We start from the raw sequence: 22,506 nt of genomic DNA, 5'->3' as shown, positions 1-22,506 counted from the left end.
AGGGTCCATAACTTTGGACCCCCTGAGCCAAACTTCACCTGGGTGGTATCATCAGGAGGGTCTCCTAAAGATACTCTGAAATGTTGGTACTGCTAACATAAACATTCCTCCTCTGACTAAAAATCCAGTTTTGAAGGATTTTAACTCTTGTGTCTTAGCTTGGTTGCTGATTGAGCTAAGGTTTTTGTACTTTTAATGTTATTGTTGAGACCATATTGTTTTTGTTGACCCTCTTTTTCACTGACAGAGCGAGTTTACTGTTTTTCTTTGAAATAAATATTCAAAAACATTTAACCTACTGATGCCTCAATTAATGTAATTTTATTGATATCTAGTTTTATTTTTGAAATTTACCAGTAGCTGCTGCATTTCCCACCCTCGACTTATACGGGAGTCAATAAGTTTTCCCAGTTTTTTGTGGTAAAATTAGGTGCCTCGATTTATATGCGGGTCGACTTATACACGAGTATATACGGTATCTTTATTGCAGTCACACCTAAAGGAAAGCCGATGTTCAAGGAACTTGATTGCTTCGTCTTTTTTTCTTTAAATCTTCTTTAAACTGTCTCATCTCATTCAACAAATCATCAGTCTTATATATTGGTTCAGGTTTCTGGTGATCTGGATTTGGAGGCACGGAAAGAGTGATGTTGTGGAGTGACACGATTTCATCATTCTGATTAAGCATCCTTTTCATTTTTAATAACTGAGTCTTCACAGCTGTGCAGCCTTGAACCACATGCCAAAAGATTATTTCATCAAGCATCACCGTGTTTGGCAGCAAGCCCACAAAAGGTGGACATCAGCATGGTGCTCCATACCCTCCAAGATGACCAATAGGAGGAGAGCCTAAATAGTTGGAAGTTCTGTTAAGATCATTTCTGCCATGGTGACACTGGTCAGTATGTCCAAGGTGATAGTGAACTTGAGTATTCCAGTGTCATAGTGTTCTCTTCCACAGTCCTTCCTCTGTTGTCTGATATGTCTTTCTCGTCACTCATAACATTTTTCACAATCCACATTATCAAAGGGTGCATCTTCTGGTAATTTGACATCAAGCATCTGATCATCATTGTCAAGAACACATGACTCAAGATATCAATCCAAGCTGTAAAAAGCCACAAGTCCCCATAGAAGGCTAAGCAACACAATCTCAAATATTGTTCTTCCCTCTACCTGACCAAAGACTCCAAACACGCTACTGATGAGAATGGAGAAACTATGGAAACACCATCTTCTTAGACCTCCTCCCTGAAAGTGAGAAACCAGAAGAAGCCCTTCTACCTTTCCTCTGGCCCCTTCTCGTAATCAGTGGAGAGTTGAATCTGTCCAGTATGGATTGGTGTTCAATATCTATCTGTCAGGTTAAACATATGAAGTTTATTTATTTTATTTATTGTTTCAGCTTCTATACCGCCCGATCCCCGAAGTTGACCTATTGATGACACAAGTCAGTCCAGGCCAGTGGTGGTTGTTATAACTTTATAACCTATGAATCAAAAGAATCCAGTGTGACGTTGAATGACCCATGAAAACAAAGGGTTGCAAACATTTTAAAATCAATCAGTATCAATCTATGGCATGAAGAAATGGAGAATCTTTATTTAATTTCTGTTCTTTTGATGAAGTTGATATAGCCTTCTTTACAACATCTGAAGGCCACACCTCCATGTCCAGTTGTTCTCCCATAAAGGGAAGGGGAGATGTGGTGCTACAGCCAACTGAGCCAGCTGCTAAACTACAAAGCAATCCTAAGCAGGTCTACATAGACGTCTACATAGACTCTTACTCTATTCAGTGGGGGCTTGCTCCTAGGAGAATGCTCTAAGGATTGCACTACTTAGGATGTCACAGCATTTGGATAGGACTCACAGGCCTCGTCACACTTACCGGCAAGTCAATAAGTAACACCTGAACAGACAAAGACAAGCGAGGGGAAGGGAAGGAATTTACTGCCCAAATCAAAGCTGCCCCAAAATTCGGAATGTTCTAAGAACAACTGGATGACCAGATGGAAGCCAAATTATTTGCCAATGATTTCACAGTCCAGCAGTTAATTTCATATATTTTGATCTCCAGAGTGCTTTGAAATAGGACATGTCATGCCACCAGCCCTATATCAATATGGCCCCATTATCACACTGCCAACACACATAAGCTTCACCAGGAACAGCAATGCAAGTGGGTGTGCCAAGCCCTGTCACAGACCAGTGCAGTATGAAAATTTCAACCATTTTAACCCATTTCAGTCACAGTGTAAGATTTTCTACTCTGGCTAATATTGTTCCCAACAACCTTTCTTCCATGGGTACTCTTTCATGAAGGAAAAATGTTACATCTGAGGGAAAAGGCCCAAATAATGATCTCAGATACAGGAGGCTAGGTTCTAAAGCTATTCATCCAGACATATGCATAAGCTGGGGGTATTCCATGTGAAACCCAGCAACAGCTTTTCTGGTGCTCGCCAAGTGTTTTTAGAAAGTGGGTGGGGCTTTTCCCCAGCAAGGCTTCTGACTGGCTATGCAGATTTTTGAAAATGTTAGTAGCAGCTACCACCACAGCACAAGGATCTTTGCTGAGTGGCTTAAGGCAAACTGGGGCAGCCATTTTGTGGCTGGATTTGCCTCTCACAGCAGACATTTTGTGGCTGCACCCAACATGCTGTGTCTGAATTCCAAAGGTGCTCAAAGGCCCAAAAAAGCTAGAGACCTCTGATCTGGGCAATGCTAAGAGAGAACTTGTTGTCCCTGCCTAGTTAGGTGCCAAACAAATCTTGTTAATAAATACAATTAAATAATAAATAAAACTTCCCATACTTGACAGCAGGCAAAAATAGCAACAGTAAAAGCATTAAAGTGGGGCAACTCTTTTTGGGTTGAGAGAAGGAAATACTTAAAATATTTACCATGCAATCCTATGAAGAGTTTAGAACGTTAATCAACCAACTCTGGATCGGATTGCGCCGTTCTTTTCTTATCAGATCTATACTTACTTGAAGAACATAAAACGTGTTATGCAAAACTTAGTTAACCCATACAACTGTGCAGATTGGTACATTTACAAAACTTCAAAGAATAAATGTTTTCTCTTTATTTAAAAAGCAAAAATTATATTATTTATTTATTTATTTATTATTTGATTTAGTATACCGCCCTATCCCCAAAGGGCTCAGGGCGGTGAACAATATAAAAGCATATATAAACATAAACATATAAAAGTTTAAAATTTACATTCTAAAACAGTATCCCACGAACCCATATGCAACCCTCCCAAGAAGAATGATGGGTCCCGATGATGTTAGGGACCCTATACAGCAGGGGGGAGGATGAAAGCAGGGCACCCTCAGCGGCTGGTCTCTCCGAAGGCCCGGTGGAACAATTCGGTCTTGCAGGCCCTACGGAACTCTCCAAGGTCCCGCAGGGCCCGGACAGCTGGTGGTAGAGTGTTCCACCAGGCAGGGGCCAGAGCCGTAAAGGCCCTGGCCCGAGTGGAGGCCAGCCGCATTATTGAGGGGCCAGGGATCTCCAGTAAATTGGCCTTTGCTGAGTGCAGAGGTCGACTCGGGACATATGGGGTAATGCGGTCCCGAAGGTACGAGGGTCCCAGGCCGCGTAAGGCCTTAAAGGTCAGCACCCACACCTTGAAGATGATTCGGAATTCAACCGGTAACCAATGCAAACGGCGCAACACAGGGTAAATATGTTCTCGAAAGGTGCCTCCTGTGAGCAGCCGGGCCGCCGCGTGTTGGACCAGTTTCAATTTTTGGATCAAACGCAAGGGAAGGCCCACGTAGAGCGAGTTACAATAGTCTAGCCTGGAGGTGACCGTTGCATGGATCACAGTGGCTAGGTCAGCGTTGGAGAGGAAGGGAGCCAGCCGTCTTATAGTGCACGCTTCTATGCCCATTAGTTTCAAAAGCCTGTTTTTCCAAAGCAAGCAAGCAAGCACAAACTTAAAGTTGCTCACTGGCATTCTTGCTGGGTCGCTGGATCCAGGAGATTGCTGCTTGCAGTCTGCATCAGAAGGAGAACAAAATCTCCAAAAGAGCAGGCTTGGCCTTGCAGAAGAAGGATGTAAGGACCGTAGACTCTCAAAAGCTTAAACAATGACAATCTTGTTGGTCTCTAAGGTCCCATGGGACTAGAATGGATATATAAAAATAAAAATGTGTCCTAGTTTAGCTTTGAACGCAAGTTAGAAAGCAATGGACTGCAGATCTAGAATGAGTGTAAACCAGAGGCGTAGCTCCAAGGGGACGGGGATGGGGTGTGCAACGCGCCGGGGCGCGCAACCCTGTGGGGCGTGGCGTGGCAGGGGCGTTCTGGGGCGTGGCGTGGCAGAGGACGCACCAGTGCACCGGGCGCTTTCCCCCCTTGCTATGCCTTTGGTGTAAACCTATATAGGCTATATGCAATTTGGTTATTAAGCAATCACATTCCACTCAATTACAATTCATGTTTCTAGTCCTTATGGTGCCAGAATCAGCCAAGTAGTATTGTGCTGGTTGGAGTATAGAACTAGGATCTGGGAGACTGTTAGGTGGGACATCTGACAACAAAAGGGCCCCCGGTTTCTGCTATGCTAATGTTTTTTTTCTACTTTCAGCTTCCTACTGTCTTTGTGCTTTGTAACCTATAGCAGTGTAGATTGCACCCAAGTGCCAGTTCTTCTATGGCCATGCTGATGTCTGTCAATAATTGAATGATTGAAATAATTGAGTCCGATATTGGTAACTGATCCAGGGCTTGACAGAGATCCAGAGTCAAATTCCCCATTCTGACAGGGAAGCTTGCTGAGTGACCTTCAGCCAATCACTATCTACCTCCCAGGGTTGTGAAGATAAAACAGAGGACTGGACAACCATGTCAGCTGCTCTGAATACCTACGAGGGAGAAGGGCGGGATATAAATGGAGTAAACAAATAAATGCATACAGAGCCAGGATGTGGCTGGCAGGTGCTAGCCAGGCAGGCCAAAGTCAAGACCAACAAGTGAGGTGAAGTCGAAACAGTCCGGAGTCAGGGCAGAAAGCAGGCAACAGTGTAGTCCAAAACAGTCCAGAGTCAGGTCAGGCAGCAAGCCAAGGGGTGGTCCAAACTGTCCAGAGTCAGGACAGGCAAAGGAGTGGTCAAGGCAGTCCAGAGTCAAGGCACAGGCAAGAGGTCAGGCAGGCAGGCTTGAGAGCCAGAGGTCAGAGGAAGACCAGGCACGTGGAGCTAACCAGAAACTGCGTGCATTGCACGCAGGCAGAGCTAAGCCCAAGACAAGGTTTACACAAATGATCCTGGCTAACAAGGCTAGGATTCTACAAATACGCAGTCCTCTGCAGATGCCTCCATTTTGCAGAACCTTCCGCCATATCTAGCAGCACTGCAAGCACTTCTCCTTTGACTCTGTAACTGTAGCCTCTGCCTTTGTCTCCTTTGCACAGCTGGCTCATTACTTGGTTCGCCAGAGATTCCTGACGGCTCTCCGAGCTGCACGGCATCAGGCTCTGCCTCGCTTGCAGGGAAGGGCTTGGAGTTGTCTCTGCTGCCTGCATCTCTTCGTGAGGAGCCAGTTCTGGTTCCACGCTATCTTCAGGCTCTACATCAGAGTCCTCAGTGTCCAGGGACAGGCTCATGACACAGGAAAGCAAATCTGCCTGATCATCTAACCGAGAAAGCTAACCAACAATGAAAAGCAAATATCGCTCCATAATAATCAATACCCACTGTGGCTTATTCCATCAGTCCAGCCTCTCCTCCACTTCCTTGTCTCATCTTGCCATTGTCAACATTAGGCTACAAGCGCCTTTAGTTCTTTAATTTGGAGTAGAGTTTTACAGGAGGTTGTCAAAAATGTAATTGCTGTAGTGTAAATCTTTACCCTGCTTTGAGCACTCATTTCACCAGAAATACAAGATGTATATATATATAAAGCTAACCGTGCATTTGTTCCTCACACCCTAACGCAGAAACGCCTGGACCGAATGCTACCAAATTTTCCCACGACGTCCCTCCTCATTGCGGGCAGGTAATCGGACCTTCAAATCGCCAAAAGTCCATACCTGAACCCGGTAAACTGCACGTTTCTGCAAAACCCATGGTGGACCAATCAGGGGCCGCTGTGCCGGGGGCGTGGCTTGCCCGCCTTCGCTGCTGCGTGCGCGTGCACGTCAGCCTAAACTGAAGGCTGCCGGACTCGCACGCACAGGAAGAGGAAGCAGGAGCGTTCCCAGGCACCCAGTAAGAAACAGCCGTAACGCCTCTCCCCTTCCTCCTCCCTTCCCCTCCGAGCTCACCACACAAAGCCACAGCAAAGCGTGGCCAGGCCCACTAGTATTTTCTAAAATTAAAAATGAACTGATTACATTACAAAATGTCATGTACATGGATAGTGTCATGGGGGGCAGTTGAGTTAGTTTACTGTAGGAATTCTCAAAGTGGGAGGTACTATCCCCTGGGGCAGGGGTGGCCAACCTATGGCACTCCAGATGTTCATGTACTACAATTCCCATCAGTCTGATGGGAATTGTAGTCCATGAACAACTGGAGTGCCATAGGTTGGCCATCCCTGCCCTGGGGCTAGTAAGCTGCTCAAAGCAGCTTATAAACATCAAGGGGGGCAATGATAAATTTTGGAGCAGTGGGGTATGTGTGGCAGAGAATTTGGGGTGGCAGGAGGGCAGCACAGGGATTCCTGGGCAGGAGAAAGGACTTGTCCTTCCATCCTGGTGATTGGTGAGTTTTAAAGGAAAAGCATCAGTAGTCTCCTTGCTGTGTAGCCCAGGGCGGGGGAGTCAAGGCAAAGAGCTCCATCACTGCTGCTTTGCAAGGCAAGATATTTTTTGCAACAGCACTCTCCTTGATGTGGAGAAGGAGGAAGAGCAGGAGTTTGGATTTATGCCCCACCTGTCTCTCCTGTAAGGTGTTTCAAAGCATCTTACAAACTCCTTCCCTTCCTCTTCCCCCAACAGACACCTTGTGAGGAGGCGGGGCTGAGAGAGTTCTGAGAGTTCGGACAGCACAGGGGCTTTTATAGGGTGGATAACACTGGTGCACTGCCCTTATCAACTAACTCTGGGAGCAGTAAAACAGGTAACCTATCCCTACATATCTCATTCTTCTTGCTTATGTACATTTTTCCACTTGCTCTACTAGTGTTCCTCATCAAGCAAACTGAAAATTCTAGAGGGGAACCTTTCAGCACTGGATTTAGGTTCAAATATGGCTTTAATCAGTGTGACACAGGTGCTATTAAGTACACACAAAAAGTAAAATCTCTTTAATAGAGAAGAAGAGGAGGATAGTTTGGATTTCTACTCCGCTTTTCTCAACCATAAGGAATCTCAAAGCGGCTCACAAACTTCTTCCCTTCCTCACTCCACAGCAGACACCCTGTGGGGTAGGCGAGACCGAGAGAGTTCGGAGAGAGCTGTGACTAGCCCAAGGTCACCCGGCAGATTTCATGGGCAGGAGCGGGAAAACAAACCCAGTTTGCCAGATTAGAGTCTGCTGCTCGTGTAGAGGAATGAAACATGATTCTGTGGACTAAACTCCACAGCTCTTAACTACGACGCCAGGCTATGCAAACACTTTGCCCTGCATCCAGAATTTTATTTCCTTTCACACAAGATCTAGGGAGGTATCCAGTGCAGAAAAATCAGACACTCAATTCATACAGACAGGGCCAAAATGTTAGATATTTTCAAAACTGTAAGTTTCAAATGTTTAGGCATTTAGACATTGAAAATGCTGGGGGGAAGAATTAGAACTAATAAAAGGAAACACTTCTTCACACAACGTGTGATTGGTGTTTGGAATATGCTGCCACAGGAGGTGGTGATGGCCACTAACCTGGATAACTTTAAAAGGGGCTTGGACAGATTGATGGAGGAGAAGTCGATTTATGGCTACCAATCTTGATCCTCCTTGATCTGAGATTGCAAATGCCTTAACAGACCAGGTGATCGGGAGCAACAGCCGCAGAAGGCCATTGCGTTCACATCCTACATGTGAGCTCCCAAAGGCACCTGGTGGGCCACTGTGAGTAGCAGAGTGCTGGACTAGATGGACTCTGGTCTGATCCAGCTGGCTTGTTCTTATGTTCTTATGTTCTTAGACACTGGAATTTTTCCACAGGCTACGTCAGAGACAAGAAAAAAAGCACCTGGCGTCTCGTCTCTTCCGTTCAGTGTGCCCTCAGTTAGCAATGCCAAGGTAATGTTTTATTCAACTCCTCTTTTCCCTCCCGCCCCCATTCCCACAACCAGTTACCATGAGACAAAATGTGCCTCACGCAATTCCCCTCAGGAGCTGCTGCCTGCAAGGAAGGAACATGCAGCCTCAGAACCACTCACAATCAAGCCATTAGAGGCGCACATAAACACGCCAGGTTGCCAGGTTTGTTTTCGAAGAGAGGGAGGAGAACATTTCAAATCCCTTGCTGTATGGGTGAGAGACGACATGAGAAGCCAGGGACCTAACATGCGCTGGAAAAGGCAGATGTGAATCGCATCCAGCACCCAAATCGAAGCAGCTGCTATACCCAAAACATCTCATACTTTGTCTAAGGCAGAGTTAGGAGACAAAAGCATTTCCAGTGATTGCCAGAAAGGCAACACCCGTGGGCAATAAAGGGTCATAAGATTATGAGTGACAGAGAGGGAGAGCGTTTTTCTCCCACCCACCACTATTAAGCGTCACTCCATAGAGCTGACCTACAGCTGGTTCAGGACAGACTCAAGGAAATACATCCAATCACACTCATTTACTTTATCATTTCTAACAGAGGTGTCCAGCTCTGGCACTTCAGCTGTTCATGGACTACAATTCCCATCAGCCCCTGGCCATGCCATGCCAGCAGGGGCTGGCGGGAAATGTAGTCCGTGAACAGCTGAAGTGCCAGAGCTAGACACTTCTGATTTATAAGCTTTGTTCTCTATAGGATCTGCACGAAGTGCAATTAATGGTCAGAACTGGGGAGGAGGAATTATGGCTTTCAAAAAGGATTTGATAAATTCATGGAACAGAGGTTTAGGAGCAACAGAACAGCTGAAAGAAACTTCCACATTTTCCGGCAGTATAACTCCAAACAGTTCAATTCTAGGGCCTAAGGAACAGAATAGTTGCAGAGAAACAATATATATAAATGTATATTATCACAAGTGAATGCAAAATATCTCTGTCCACCTAAAATACCAAGACAAATCAGAAAGATATGATCCAACAAAATATCTCCATCTCCATAAAACATCAAAATTAGAAATATGCTTCAATTGTGTCAACTTCAGGGGTCGCCAAATAGAAACAATAAACCACAATAAAACATTACTAGGATACAAGAAATATATACTAAGACAAGAGTCACGGCTGCTCTGCATAGTAATATGCCAACCTCAAAAAATGAATTTTAATTTTTAACATTATTAATAGTTAATATACTTCTGCGAATTAAAAAGGAATGCAATTGATTACTTCATCCTGGAAGCAACACTGATGTAACAAATTGCCTTGACAAGAAAAAAAATCTTGCTATAACACCCTTAAAAAAAAGTTATGTCATTTATACCTTGCCTGTCTTCCCAATGGAGACCCAAAGCAGCTTCCACTCCTCCCTTTCATCTGATACTCAAAACAACCATCCTGTAATGTAGGTTAAGCTGAGAGGGAATGGCAGACCCAAGGTCACCCAACAAACTTTCACAGCAGAGTTGGCATTCGAACCTGGATCTCCCACATCTAGGTTTGACATTAACCACTATATTAGTGGTGTAGTGATTAAGAGCAGGTGCACTCTAATCTGGAGAACTGGGTTTGCTTCCCCGCTCTGCCACTTGAGTTCTGGAGGCTTACCTGGTGAACTAGATTACCTTGTGCACTCCAGCTGAGTGACCTTGAGCTAGTTCTTTGGAACTCTCTCAGTCCTACCTACCTCACAGGGTGTTTGTTGAGGGGGGAAGGGAAAGGAGATTGTAAGCCCCTTTGAGTCTCCTTACAGGAGAGAAAGGGGGGATATAAATCCAATTCTTCTTCCTCTTCCTCTTCCTCTAATACTTGTTCTCAGTATTCCAGCCCAATTTTGTTTTCAGTGACTCATAGTAGCTCTCCAAGGTTCTGGGCAGAGATCTTTTCCAGCGTCATCGCTTAAAATCTTTGGCCAGAAACACAGCTTGGGATATTCTGGATGTAAAGTGTTAATGGTCCTGCTGAGTTATAAATCCCTCCCTTGAAAAAAATGTAAGTTAAAGCGGAAGGATCCCAAGGATCTCAAATTTCACATGCTAGGCATTTGTAACCTTCATCCACAATATTTCTCCAGCTACACATAAGACAGCAGTTTTCATTCCATTAAAAAAAAACTAAATAAAAAGCAAAACCCATCCTCCAAGAAGGTCATGGTGCCACAATTAGGGCTCACTATATCCAGCAAGATTAATGTTCTGAAAAACATGGGCCTAAAAGATTACTTTCTCAGCAGTGAATTGGCTCCGACTTACTGCAGACGCAGCCAACAACATTTAAAATGGTGATGAGTGAGTTGATGAGGATGAGTTTGGATTTATATCCCCCCTTTCTCTCCTGTGGGAGACTCAAAGGGGCTGACAATCTCCTTGCCCTTCCCCCCTCACCACAAACACCCTGTGAGGTAGGTGGGGCTGAGAGAGCTCCGAAAAGCTATGACTAGCCCAAGGTCACCCAGCTGGCATGTGTGGGAGCACACAGGCTAATCTGAATTCCCCAGATAAGCCTCCACAGCTCAGGCGGCCGAGCTGGGAATCAAACCCGGTTCCTCCAGATCAGAGTGCACCTGCTCTTAGCCACTGCTCTTAGCCACGACGCCACTGCTGCTCCTGGTGACAAACTGCCAAGGTTTTGACACCCCACCAATGGGCAGAGAAAACGTTTCAAATGCCTGCCATGTACTGACCCCAGACTGTAGCCAGCCAATTGCATGCATTTGCTGCTCTGTTCAATACTTAGCTTTACAACCATAAACACTGGCTTTTAGTGCCAGACTGGCACTTGAGCAAACAACACTTGGCTTAGAATCAAAGTACTCGTTTGTTTGTTTTATTCAATGTACAGGCCGCCGTTCCCCATACGGGCTCAGGACGGCTTACAACAGGAGGATATACATCAATATCCTGATGCCATTAGTCTCCTCAGAGGGATAGACAAGATTATATCCCCACCACCACCACCACCACCACCATCACCATAAAATACACATTCACACAGAGAAGGGACAGGAAAAGATGGAAAGATACAGTTGATGCTTCAACCATACACCTAACAAAACAACTCTGTCTTGCAGGCCCTTCAAAATTATACCAAGTCTCGCAAGCCCCACATCGCATTTGACAGAGCATTCCACCAGCCCAGGGCTGGAACCAAGGTGGCTCCGATCATGGTTGAGGCCAGCTGGACAGCTTTAAGGCCAGGGACCACCAGCAAGTCAATATTTGTTGAGCATAATGCTCTTTGTGGAACATTTTGGGGGATTTACTTGATTTTGTCTGAGCTTTGTTTTTGTGCAAGTCTGTTCATGCAACTATCTGCACAGGTGGCAGTCTTAAGGCTTAACCAATCCCACCTGCTGGATTGCCACATAACCTAAAAAATGTTATTGCACATTCAGCAGTGATTTTATTTGTAGACACTCTCTGTGATTCTCAGCAGAAGTGCAATGCTGGTTTCCTATTTCACATCAGCATATGTTTTGTCATGTGATAGCAGATGCATGTGAGTGAATTTCTTACCATTGCTTGCTTTTCTGTTAATTTTGCATGGTTCACCCAAAGTAGATGAATTTATTTCTTAACTGATTGCTGGCTCCCAGATTAAATTAAATTGAGTTATCTGTTTACCTACTTGTTTATAAAGAAGAAGAAGAGTTTGGATTTATACCCCACCTTTCTCTCCTGTAAGGAGACTCAAGGTGACTTACAAGCTCCTTTCCCTTCTTCTGCCCACAACAGACACCTTGTGAGGTAGGTGGGGCTGAGAGAGTTCAGAAGAACTGCGATTAGCCCAAGGTCACCCAGCAAGAACGCAGGAGTGCAGAAACACATCTGGTTCACCAGATAAGCCTCTGCCACTCAGGTGGAGGAGAGGGGAATCAAACCCAGTTCTCCAGATTAGAATCCGCCTGCTCTTAACCACTACACCACAAAAGGCCACCAAAGCAGACAACTGAAAATCCAAACACCTTAAAATCCAGATGATAAAATCACATTTTGAAAAAGCCATTATAATCAACACCCCTTCCAAACACGTATCATTAAACACACACAAATCAGAGTTAAAATGCATGCAAAGACATTAAAATGGCAATTAAAACATTAGTCAAGAAGGAGCAGTAGGAAAATTATTTTAAAACAATAACACAATTATAAGAAATTGGGAGAAGTGAGGCTACAATGAGAAGTTAGCTTTTTTATGTGGTGATGACAACCAGGGTTACCACATACGTATTTATTTATATACTGCACTACTTTGGTGATTGCTTTAAAATTAGAAGAAACCAAAAGACTTAGGACAGCTCCTCAACTTGTGGAGAGCCAAATTCGCAATCACAGTCAACCAAAAAGACACATGACTTCCGCACGCCTGGTGTACCACCCCACCAATCACTCATATCCAATAGGAGAATGCATGATTGTCAATATTAAATAGTTCACTATAGTATTTTTTCAAATTACCGGATTTCTTTTGAGCATGTACGGCTGTCTCTCTGCACCACTGCTGAACATTAGCCGGTCCCTAGCTTATCTGGAGTGAAGGGAAGGACTTTCCTTGCAGCCTTGTCTGAATGAGGGGAGGGCTCCCAAACACAGAGCACAGCACAGTCAGGGAGAATGACACCGCTGACACCCCTCTGCAGCCGGCATGCTCTTTTCCCAGGTGGCTGCCACAGTGATGGTTTTACTCTTATTTTCTCTGCAGTCGGCTTGCTCAAACACTGGAATAAGAGTTCAGAGGGTGCCGAGAAGGGAAGTGGGGGTGCTGCTGGAGAGGATGATCCCTTTAGCTCCATCTGGCATGAGCCATGCAGCTCAGAGAGACTTGCAGCTCACCTGTCTTCCTGTCCTTGCAGTGGCAGATGTTTCAAGGTGGGAACCACCTGCCAACCACACTGACCTTAATATAAGGAGTGAGCCAGAAACAGTATGGATATGAAGAAAAATAGCTCTGCCTGGCTCAAAAGAGCAGCAATAAAACCATCCACTTTAATAGAAATGATTAAAAACAATGTATCTAATAACCCAAATATCAACAGTGGCAACAATAATGTAATACCTGAACAACATAAACAGACAAGAAAGGGATCCCAAAATACGCACAAAAGATCATGAGTCTTCTATTATTAGAGCAACAAGCAGCCGACTATTTAGATATTCTGATTTTTTGAAAAAGGACAAACATTATTTTCATTTCAGTGGATTTGATTTCTGGAGGTCTGTTTGATGCTTCACAATAGAACTGTAAGGTTTTCACTGAAGGGATATTATTTAGACAGAGGCTCATTTTACCTGCTCAATACCCCAGCATCCAAGGACAGCATTTACCTAATTAAGTTTTTTTTTCTGGTAGTCCTAACTGGAGATCTCAAATTGCAGTCTTATATATGTTTTTATAATAATTGTTTTACTTGTGATGTAAGCAGCCTTAAGTCCCACAAGGTAAAAAGGCGCCTAATAAACGTTTTAAATTAACAAACAATATGGGATATGTAGTAATGCTGATGAAACTGACATTCCAATATGTGGAGGCAGATACATTGTAGGTAGCTTTACACAGGAAAAAGAGTGCAATTCTTTATCTGGGGAACAAAAAGTACAATGATAACGTACATCCCTTTGCAATGCTTTTCATGATCCATTACTTTGTTTTTCCATTTTCCATATTTAAGAAAATGGGGAAAGAGGAGGATAGATATTCCTTTTGAGGATGCTGTGAATTTCATCTGACCAGCGTAAGTATAATCTTGATTATTTTATGGGTCACATTTTGTGAAAGTTACTTTCCTTAAGGTTGAAAGTCACTGCTAGTGACTAGCAGAATATGGGAGAGATAGGATGAAAACCCAAACAGATAAAAAGAAGGAAGTCTGGGACAGCCCCCCACCCCCTGATTTCCAAAAGAACATCTACACAGAAGTTTGGAGAGAGACTTTTGAATCCTGAAACATACAAGCACCCTGCTTGGCTGATGGCCACACCCTGGATTCACACGGTCTACGCCAGGGGTAGGGAACCTGCGGCTCTCCAGATGTTCAGGAACTACAATTCCCATCAGCCTCTGTCAGCATGGCCAATTGGCCATGCTGGTAGGGGCTGATGGGAATTGTAGTTCCTGAACATCTGGAGAGCCGCAGGTTCCCTACCCCTGGTCTACGCAACTAATGGTGCAATTCTATTTTTTCTCCCTGGGTTTCTCTCAAAGGAGCCAGATTACATGCCACTTTATTTAATTTTATCTTCCTGGTTATTATATTAATTTTATCTTCCTGGTTTTATATTAAAATAGTTGTAACTGGGTAGCTGTACATGATTACATGACATGATTTTGCATTATAGTTTTATTCTGCAAACTGCCTTAGGCTTTTGGCTGTCAGTAAGAAAGGAAGTCTTGAAATGTTTTATTACATAAATAAAAATCCCCAGGCAAATGATCCACAGAATATAACCACAACAAACACAGTCAGATTATTCAGATTACAAAAGTTCCACTGATTTCCCTAACCACAGGAAAGAATTTCACAGTGACCAGAAGAGCCTTAATCAAGAAAGCTTAAAATGACAAGAGAACAAGTACCTGCTAGAAACACCATCATGCAAGTAATGACTAAACTGAATGTGGGACAATGTGTCCTTTGCACAGGTATGGTCTTCCCTGACAGTAGAATAGGCATTTTCCTGAGCGAAATGAGCATCATAGTTGTTTATGTTTTTTTATTGAATTGTTTTATAATTTTAAATGTTTTAATATTTTAAATGCTTTAGTGGTTTTAGGTATACTGCCTTGGGGAGCCTAATCAGGTGGAAAGGCAGCAAGAAAAATGATTTATAAATAAATAAAATTGTTGGGAATTTTAGGGAAACACCAAGCCAAAAGCAAAACGCACACCAGTAAGCTCTTCATTTATGGATCCACCATGATCTGATCAACTGGCCTAATTAATAGGGGATCTACACACTGTGGCAGGCTTGCTATTTTCTCACCCACAATGGCAAACTGTCAGGCCCCAGCCCTCCACACTCAAGAAATGGAGGAGCAAAAGAAAAAAAATAGGCCTAAAACTGGCTTCCATTGCTCTAGGCATTTCCCATGTCAATATGGTTTTTATTACAAAGATTGGGGAAATTCCTAGAGTGCCAAACAGAAGTGACATCACATCCTCCCAAACACAACCCTCAAAATCTCCCATTTGCCAAGTCAGGGCTGGCAATCCTATGTTCAGCAGAAGCATCCAATTTTTAGGCTATCAGATTTTTTTTACTTTTCCGAACCTCGTGTTGTGACCTGCTCTAAGATGTTTGGGTACGGGGGTGGGGATAAAAACGTATGTAAATAAATAGACAACATACAAGGTGGCATGCTGCCAGTTTTGCAACAGTTTCAAAGTGCTTTTTGTAACATTAATAGTAGTCTTTCATGGCTAATACCATAAGTGAATCCACCAATATTTAAGTACAATTTTTTTTGTTAATGTATGTGCAAACACCGCCTTTGGAAAATATATTATTCACATGAATTTGCCTTTTAGTGAATCAGATTATTTAACCATCCAGATCTATTTTCTCTACTCTGACTAAGAGCAGCTCTCCAGTTTCTCAGGTGGAGATCTTTCCATTCCCTGGCCTATTACCTGATCCTTTCGCATACAAAACAGATGCTGCTGTATCACTGAGCCATTGCCCCTCCCTGGCCCCTTCCGCACATGCAAAATAATGCACTTTCATTCCACTTTCAATGCACTTTGCAGCTGGATTTTACTGTGCGGAATAGCAAAATCCACTTGCAAACAATTGTGAAAGTGGATTGAAAGTGCGTTATTCTGCGTGTGCGGAAGGGGCCTTTGACTACTTTGATCAAAGCAAATGCCTAAAACTGGACTGTCCCTGAACTAAGGTATGTTCCCTATACCTGTTCCCAGGAATCAAGCTAACACCAATGTATAGCTTAAGGTGGAATAAATCTTCTCCTAGCCACTTAACAGTGTATAGATTAATAAATATCTTTGAGACCCCTTTTCCTTTTACACACACTCTGAAGGAACAGAAAGCAAGTCACCATGATTTGGATTGTCCGGTTTTTATGACCTGTTCTTTTCAGAAATGGTCTCATAAATATAAGCTATGGTTTCTATCAAGGATCATTTGCAGAATGGTTTCTGAACACATGCTTCAAGGGCACTTCAATAAAGACCTTATAATCAGACATATTTCATTCAGAACTCAGTACAAAAGAAAATTATTACTTCCAAGACATGCTTTATGTTCTCTCCTGGTGAGTGAGAAGAAGAAATTCAAATTAGACGAGATCTAACCAGTTCTTAAGAATCTAAGCTCAATAGGGAGGATGATTATTAATTAATAGTTGGGGTCCTCCCTGGAATATTTACAGTTACTTTAAACTAGGGAATGATGCAAATACATCCCAGGAGTTATTTATGAAGTTCAGTAGTTTTCAGGACTCAATGCATCTTTTTCCAGCTGAACCTAAAAAGGATTCAGATATTCAGACTTTTAAACACACACTTATGCTAACACATTCTATCATGTTCAAAGTCACAGAAGCACGAGGAAACCAAGTCACTCAGGAAGGAAAGAAAACTTTTGGAAATGGTCCTAAGGGATTGGCACACCCATTTAAAACCATCATCTAACCAAAATGCTAACAAAGGTCTAGCTGAATTTCACATGATCTTACCGCATCAAACTCCGCTTGATCATCTTCAGGGAGATCACTTGTTTCATATACATCAGGCTCATTCCTGGCCTAGGAACACAAGGACAGTCTTGTGAGAACAAAAACACAGAATCGAAAGTCTGGACCAGACACAGAGATGACCTGTCCTCAGCAAAGAACTACCACAACTTATTTCTCTTCCCTTCAAATTAATTTTTGTATTAATAGATTGCACTTCATTCAGATAACATAAGGAAGCAAGATGCACCAGGTTCAAGGAACCCACCTGATAAAGAACAATTTAGAAAATGTAATTCAGAACGATACAAAAAAAATTACTCAATTCACATACTATTGAGTAGCCTTACAAAACAGTCCACAACAAGTTACTTGCCCACAAAAATCTGTTACAGTTCGGCTGCCTTTTCTCCCTCTTCCACTAACTCAGGAAAGTTGACGGGCACTAGGTACAGGACAGCCAAAAGGAAATACTTCTTTCCTCAAGTAGTAATTAAACTGGGGAATTCATTGCCAGTGGATGGCCTGAACATACATGGCTCTAAAAGGGGATTAAACTGATCAGTGGAAGATAGGTCCATCCTTGGCTACTAGCCAAGTACAGGTAACCTCCATATTTGAAGGTAATAAGCCTTCACAATCAAGCAGTAGAAAGATACATCAAGATATGCCTCAGACTCTAGGGCTCATTCCGCACATGCAGAATAATGCACTTTCAAACTGCTTTCAGTGCTCTTTGAAGCTGTGCGGAATAGCAAAATCCACTTGCAAACCGTTGTGAAAGTGGTTTGAAAACGCATTATTTTGTGTGTGCGGAAGGGGCCTATGACTTGATGTTGGCCCTCCAGGACAACTGGTTGGCCACTGTGAGAAACAGGCAGCTAGACTAGACTGTCAATTGGTCTGGTGCAGCAGGGTTCTTCTGATGTTCTTATGACAATATGTTCAATCACTTATGGATGAACAGTGGTTTTCAAACTTTCTGTCATTAAGGAATCTTTTCCACATCAGCTTATCCGCTAAGGATTCTGGGGCATGCTCAAGGGCATACAGTCCATGCATGCAACTAGCCAGGCCCCACTGTAACTCTACTGAAACCTAGATTGTGCCACTGCCCTGCAATTGCCCTTTGCAGTTTCACCCACTGCAATTTTTCAGTTCAATGACAAAAGGCTATAATGATAGTACATAAATACTGCCAGAGTGCATGGGAAAATTAAGTTCCTTGAGCTATTTGGCAACCCAAGTATAAAACCTGGGGAGGATTTCTGCCCTGTAGCTTGGAAATGCATCCTTCATTCCTGTACTACCGGCTCCAAAGTCTGACAGGTACTCTCACTTGAACTAGGATAAAATTATAACTTAGTTGTTATTGTTTCCTTTGAAAACAAATTGGTGCCTATTTTAGATAACAGCTCGATCATACTTCCTTCGGCTTAAAACACTGGAGAAGAAATTGTTCATCAGGCTTCCATGTTTCAAGAATGCACATTTGCACCTCCTTAGGAGGTTTTTTCAGCCTCCTGATTGAGATCCCTGACCTGTCTTTGGAGAAAAACCCCACTTTAAGATTTGGGCATTTTGGGTTTGGGGCAGATAACCTGACAGCAAAAGTGTTATGGGGTTGGGCTGCAGCTCTACAGTATAATGGTAGAACTGCTTTGCATGCAGGTTCGACCCCTGGAGTCTCTAGTTAAAAGGGAAAGGCTTTGGCCTGATACTCTGAGAAGCCAAGAGATAACACTGGCCTTAACAGACCAATCCCTTAAACACACGAAGCTGCTTCATATCTAGTCAGATTACTGGTATATCAAGAACAATATGGTCTACTGTGGCTGACTGGTACATGAGGTTTGACAGGGCTCTGGTGCTATCCCCACATCCTGTTTCCTCCAAGATCTCCCAAGAACAGCCCCAGAACTCTTTCCCGCCCTCATACCTCTTCTCCTTTTGTACAGATGGATCTAAGCTATATGGGGAGGGGAGTGGGAGGAGAGAGAGTAACTAGGGATCTCCCCTCCAGGAAGGAAATACCCAGTATCCCACCATTGGTTTCTGTGTCCCTTTCATGAGAAATCATTTCCAGGAGAAAAGAACTCTGCACGTCCTTGTGGATGTTCTTTCTTTTATGATTATATCACCCCTCCAGGAAGTTACCATTATCCTACATGTGGGTACTACACACCTTTTCTGACAGATCTGCAGCACCTCAAGCTTTGGAGAATAGGAAGCACTCTGTGAATGCTTGTGGATGCTCTTTTCTTTTTGATTATATCACCCTTCCGGGAAGAAACCATTTTCCCACAGGAAGGTCCTCCACACCATTCCTTAAAGGTCTGCAATGTCATGGGGTGGCACTCTGCACATGATTGTGGGTGCTCTTTCTTTTATGATCACGCCACAAATTCTCCAGGATTTCAATCTTGGCAAAATCTGAAATCCTGGGAACTCTGCCTCACCCAGCACTTCCTCTAAGCCAGGATCCACCCTCCAACGACATCCCAGTCCGTTCCTCCCTTGGTTCGTCACCCACCCATCCTCTTCTTCTCCAAACAGCACCCATAAAATAAGCCACTATCCCAGGCACTCCACCCGTGACTGCCCAATGCCTAGCCTTCGTCCCCGGCTCCCTTCTCCTATCTCTAACAAGAGATCGCTTCCTCTTGCCGCACTCACAATGCCGGGCAGGTCTGCATACTTGGGATCGGCCATCGCCAGGTACAGTGACAGGATGGATCCACCTAGGCCGGCTAAGGGGAAGAAAATCCAAATCTCGCGAGAACAGAAGGGAGAGCGACAGAAAGGGAGGCAGGAGAGACTTTTGTTTGGGCGCGCGGTGCATTCTGGAATTTGTAGTCCCCAAGGGGAGGGCGGCGATTGTGTTTGTAGTAACGGTGTATGCATTGGTGGGGGGAAATGAATGTTGTTTGCGCTGATTTCATTATGCTGCTTCTCAAGCACTTACTGGATATTGATCAGATATGGAGGGCATTAATTTTTAAACCGGGTTGATGCGCTTATTTGTGTTTTGTTTTGGAATATAAAAATACAAAAAGGCACAAGAACAAAAAAACACGTTTTAAGAACCACGATTACTTCTGTTGTCAGAAATCCCGCCTAGATCATACCAATGAGTTTCATCCAAGTTGCTTCCAGCATAAAAAAGTCAAGGAAAGTGTTAGAACCATTTAAAAATAGAAAATTGGTTATCTGCAGTCTCTTAATGGGTGGTACCATTTCACTCAGCAGTTTGGCTGCCTTCCAGACTTTACCGAGTTTTTAATACTCTTAACTTCTAATACTTTTCAGGGTTTTTTGCAATCTACATTTTAGCAGTAAGGAAACCTGAAATCAGTCCCCCCCCCCTCCCCCCTTTATACTATCTTTCTGGAGAGGTCCCTCTTAGATTAGGACTTGCTGAGATTTTAATTTTGCCATTCAATTAATGGCCAAAACAACCTCTTTACGGAATTTTCAACCAATAGGACAAGACTACCAGGTGTATGAAAACACCAGACTTCAGTTTGTATCTACAACATACATGATGGTCTACATTATAGATAAAGGTTTCACATATTTATGCATATTGCCCTAGTCAAATCTGAAAGCCACTGTGGTGTAGTGGTTAGTGTGGTGATTTGTGCCATTAAGAGTTTTGAGTTGATGAATGGAGTTATGGGGAAAGCAGTCAGTGCTGAGACCTGGGAGAGTTAAGACTGAGAGCTTCTGTTAGTTGTAAACTGTTCTAATAGTTATTGCTGTTAGCTGTGAATAAACCTGTTTAAAGCCACCAGGGTGGTCCTGCCGTGCCATCCATCATGACAGTTAGACTGTCACACTGAAATCTGGGGGACCGAAGTTTGAATGTTTGCATCGCTATGGATGGAAGCTCCCTGGGTGACCTTGGGCCAGTCACTTGTTCTCAACATAACCTACCGCACAGGTCTGTGTAAGGATAAAATGAAGGAGAAGAAAATATTCTAAGATGCTTTGTGAGAAAAGCAGGGTGTAAATAAATTGCGCAACTCTGCACATCTCATTTTTAGACAAATCTGTATATAGTGCGTGTTCATGTTTTAAATTTTTTGTTTGTTTTCTGTTTCAAGGACAAACACCACATTCGTTAAGGGTGCCAACCTCCAGGTGGGGCCAGGGGAAAAAGTATCCTAATCCTGTAATAGAGGCTTAATGTGTGGAAATGGACTGGTGAACATTTTTATGGCATGGAAGTAGGGATTCCAACCTCCAGGTGGGATCTGGGCATCCCTCAGAATTGCAGCTCACCTCCAGACAACACAGATCAGTTTCCCTGGAGAAAATGGATGCTTTGGAGGATGAACTCTATGGCATTTTACCCTATTGAGGTCCATGTCCTCCCCATGCTCCATCACTAGGCAACCCTACCCCCACCCCCAATTCCCCACTGGTGGCCATGGGGGACCTGGCATCCCTACATGGAAGTAAATAATGTCATCTGGTAAATAACATCCCAGTAAACATCTATTAAAGGAACAGGACTTTTTTTTTAAATCCAGACCTCTTGGCGAATCATCTCTAAGGTCCTTGGTTTCAATGGGAATAAATCTGCAAAGGATAGGATTGCGCTGCTAGTGTTTGCAGCAAAAGACAAATAGCAAAAAATGTAACATACAACCTCCGGCATCTTGCAGATGAAAATGACACCTAAATTATCCACTCTCCATCATCGGGCATGGCTGAAGGCTCTTCTCTATCTGCTGCGTGTGTATACTGTGAAATAGCCTATCCTGTGCTGATTTAAAAGTCGGGAGGGGGGGTTGTTCTTCCATTTAAGGAATGATGCAGATATCTTACAGCCAACATTTCAAAAGAGCCTTGGCATCTACAGTGCAAATACACAGGCATGAACAGTTGAGTCCCCAGGCAGTGGCTGTGCATTGAATGGGGCTTAGTGTTTGTCCATATGTTTGTAAACACACGAACTCTAAAGGCAGTGGGAAGCTATTTTCAGGGGTTAAATTAATGTAAGCTGCAACCTGCTTTTTTCTGCATGATGTTGCGGAAAACAATCTAGTTTCATGAATATGACTTGGCATAAACTAAGTAATTCACAAGCAGTTCTGTCCTTGATGAAAACAGTCATTTTTCCTCCTAGGCCCGTGGTGGCGAACCTTTGGCACTCCAGACGTTATGGACTACAATTCCCATCAGCCCCTGCCAGCATGGCCAATTGACAATGCTGGCAGGGGCTGATGGGAATTGTAGTCCACAACATCTGGAGTGCCAAAGGTTCACCACCACTGTCTAGGCAGTAATTTCCTTGCAGCATTGGTTACTGTGGCTTAAGTTTTTATGGACTAGAGCTTTCTTCAGCACATGTAAGATGGATCATCAATTGGAGCAGGCATACATACAAAGTGCATGGGACTACAACAGTTAATGGGGTTGTCTAATCCAGTGGTCCCCAACCTTTTTGACCCATTAGGCACCTTTTGAAGTCTGACACAAGTGGTGGGTGCAACCACAAAATGCCTGCCACAGGAGCGGAAGCAAACCACACGATAGAAGCCCATGCAGAGGGCAAGAGCAGCAATTAAAAAATATACTGAGAG

The 22,506-nt window shown here is 43.6% G+C and overlaps 1 long non-coding RNA gene across 1 annotated transcript; it reads right to left on the bottom strand.

The window, feature by feature from the left end:
* Positions 1-1,464: 1,464 nt before the first annotated feature.
* Positions 1,465-19,713, bottom strand: LOC125429753. Its single transcript, XR_007244039.1, has 3 exons — positions 19,592-19,713; positions 16,919-16,987; positions 1,465-1,489 (listed from the first exon to the last, which is right to left on the bottom strand). It is a non-coding gene; the product is annotated as an uncharacterized LOC125429753 (long non-coding RNA).
* Between the last annotated feature and the right edge of the window lie 2,793 nt (positions 19,714-22,506).

The sequence above is a fragment of the Sphaerodactylus townsendi genome, linkage group LG03 (genome assembly GCF_021028975.2).
Source record: "Sphaerodactylus townsendi isolate TG3544 linkage group LG03, MPM_Stown_v2.3, whole genome shotgun sequence".
Taxonomy (NCBI): domain Eukaryota; kingdom Metazoa; phylum Chordata; class Lepidosauria; order Squamata; family Sphaerodactylidae; genus Sphaerodactylus; species Sphaerodactylus townsendi.
This window is presented reverse-complemented; position numbering and strand designations above follow the sequence as displayed.